Below are 3,328 nucleotides of genomic sequence, written 5' to 3'. Positions count from 1 at the left end.
CCACTTTAGGTAGTGGGTGCAATTTACTCACCAAGCTACTGAAGTTTTGGGGTATCCCAAGCCATGAGGCAGAGTATGAGAGAGAATTCCAAAAATTGAAATGAGGACAAGTACACATGGGCCTAAGTCCAAGTCCATCTATCTAGAAGGCGCTACCAGTCCCAGCCAATCTCAGGAGTTAAAGGAAAAGGAGAGCTTCTAGAAAGACCCTGCAAGGGTCTTTTATCCTCTGAGACATAGTGTCCAAGATGGGGGTCCTGCTTACTGGTGTCTAAAAAAAAATACTGGCCGTAGGCATTTTCAACATGCTTCTAAAGGGGTACTGCCTGGACGCATGCACAGTAAGGGCTTGGCTCCATGTATTTATTTGGTGTGCTAATACTTTCACCCATGAATTTTCACTAGTCGTTCCAATGTAGCAATAGCTTTAAGAAATATCTACCACCCTCTGAACCAATCCACACAGCAAAGACACAGGACCAGAGACCATGAGAAGATGAGGAATACAGGCAGGGTCAGGAATGAGAAGCAAAGTTCAAAAGTCAAGTGTCAGCAACTAGTCTCTGCATTTGTTTAAAATCTTGCCAGCTCACACCTGAAACAAGCATGATAGAAGTTTTCCAAATGTGACACAGATCTTAACAATTTACATGAAATTGCCATGATCAAGGTAGTAGACCAAGGAAGAGTCTAAAAATGTGAGAAACATGATTGTGTTGCATTTTTATTTTCTCTTCAGATATTATCATGAAATAATGGTCATATAAAATGACCTAAGAATATGCAACCAAGGGCCCGGCGTGATAGCACAGTGGCTAAAGTCCTTGCCTTGCACGCACCAGGATCCCATATGAGTGCTGGTTCTAATCCCAGCAGCCCTGCTTCCCATCCAGCTCCCTGCTTGTGGCCTGGGAAAGCAGTCGAGGACAGCCCAAAGCCTTGGGACCCTGCACCCGTGTGGGAGACCCGGAAGAGCTCCTGGCTCCTGGCTTCAAATTGGTTCAGCTACTCCAGCCGTTGCAGCTGTTTGGGGAATCATTGGATGGAAGATCTTCCTCTCTGTCTCTCCTCCTCTGTATATCTGCCTTTCCAATAAAAATAAATAAAATCTTAAAAAAAACGGAACATGCAACCAAATATATGAAAAAGAAATATCACAGAGGCACATGAGTCAGTCTATTAGCAGGGCTATGTTTCTGAATTTTGTAATATTTATAACAGCCTAAATTCCAAAGTTGTAACTTACTGTGATTCATTTTTGCATTCTAAATAGATATTGACCGACTCTCAATTGGAATTCATTTAAAAAAAAATTTCAAAATCATCTCATTGGGGGTGAGTCACAAAACCTCAATCTATCCATTCTTATGGGTATTGACAGACTTCAAAATTGCTTACTTATCCATTGAAATCTGTCATTAGCTATTTTTCTTAACAAGACATGTAGAATTATGAGTTCCTCTGGGTAGTAACTTCAGCATTTACTCCCCAGAAGGAGTCATTCACACTTGGAATCAAGTGAGTTCATATATTCTTATCAAATAAGACTTTCACCAGATGTACGCACGCCCACAAAGAATCCCTAACCTCTTCATCCTGACTGTCAGAAGATTGAGAAATATCGTGCCTGGCAACAAATCTGTTGCTAAGAATTCATTTGATTTTTAAGCAAGGTTTGCATTAATTTCATCTTTGTTTTCCTACCAGTTCTTAACTTTCATGCAATTCTCTGAGGAGACGTTTCTAAAGCATGGAGGAGTGTTACGGCCAGCTGTGCAGGGCTGGGCTAAGGGCCAATGAGTGTAAATGCAAGGAAGTGCAGGGGGTCAGTGGGATCCTGGCCAGGTTCTGCTCAGGCCACATCCCCAGAGGGGCCCTTCTACACTTCATCACTTGGGAGCCAGACTCCCACAGCCCCAGATGCTGGGCTGCCCAAGACGCACCCCAGTGGAATTTGAACAATCGTGTTTAGGGTGTTTACTTTTAAAAGCAGCAATTGAAAGCAAAGAACAGGAAACCAGTGGGAGACAGCGGAAAGCTGGGACGTCTCAGTGTTAACTTTCGGTGATATGATTTTAACATGGTTTCTATGGGACAAGGCAGGGTAAGACAAGGTGAATCAGTTGCAGTAGATCTGAGAAGAATGAGTTATCACCAACATCTCATTCTACACTCAGCTGCCACAGCTAAGCTTGCTTTTTCCAGAAATGTATGTTGGTGTGAATGACTCCTTTTGAGGGGTCAGTGCTGTAGCTGCTACCCAGAAAAACTCATAAACTACATGACTTTTTAAAGAGAAAGAATAACCAATTCCAATAGACAGTCAGGCCATTTTGAAGTGGGTAAGATATAGCTCATAAACAGGGACCAATCTAGGTTTTATGAGCCCCAAAATGTTGAATAATATACTAAAAACAAAGAATAGATAGCAGCAGTAGTTAATAAAATAAAAATTTGTTTCTAATCCTTCCAATGTTATTCAGAAGCGTGCTTTCATGGTTCTCCTTCAGCGAGCCACCTGGGAAGCCAGCAGCTTCATTCCTGTGGCTCTGCACCTTGTCCTGCTAGTGCTCCATGGGAAGATGGGAACTGTGTAAAAAAGTAGGCTATCGTGCTGGACCTTCAGCACATGCCAGGACTGGAAGTGTAATCCATCATTTCTGTCCACAACTCAGTCACATGGCCTCATCCAGTTAGAGCAGAGACAAGGAAATATCACTGCACTCAAATGAAAGAGGTTTGGAGCCCATAGTAGTGTTACCATAAACTGTATCAACTCAGCTTTAATGTCAAGGCTGTGTACATCAAGCAACACATTTGCTTGCTAAGGAAGCTGCTCACCTCCGTGTGTAACTGGTGATCATTTGTTTTATGCTTTAAATTAGCCCAGAAAGTTTAGAATCTGATTTGTGAGCTTCTTCTTGTGTTAAAAGGTTGAATATTAACTCATTCATATTTAGTTCTAGCTTGCTATTTTCCACATTTTTGAAGCTGGTAAGATCAGTATTTAAAACTGAAGAGTTCTCAGTATTTCAACAATCCACCATCTCCTCAGGACTTCTTAAGTAGTGTTATTGACATTCTCTGGCTCTCATCCTATTTCATTTTAGTCCAAGTTCCTTCCTGTAGGGGTTTTAGAAGGCAGTTGCAGTTACCTTGTTAAACTAATTTGGAATGACTTAGATTGGTTAGCAGTGACTTCAAATAGCATCACCTCCTTGTTCTGATTTGCATTTTAACCAGTGGTTTTCAAGGCTTTAATGCAAGTTCCTCTGATTAGTTTCCCTGAGGATCAGCCTCATAAGATGTTGGTGTGGGGAGCTAGGCA

Source organism: Ochotona curzoniae, unplaced genomic scaffold (genome assembly GCF_017591425.1).
Source record: "Ochotona curzoniae isolate NIBS_2020 unplaced genomic scaffold, NIBS_Ocur_1.0 contig_4514, whole genome shotgun sequence".
NCBI lineage: Eukaryota > Metazoa > Chordata > Mammalia > Lagomorpha > Ochotonidae > Ochotona > Ochotona curzoniae.
The sequence above is the reverse complement of the archived record's forward strand: the minus strand, read 5'-3'. Positions refer to the sequence as shown.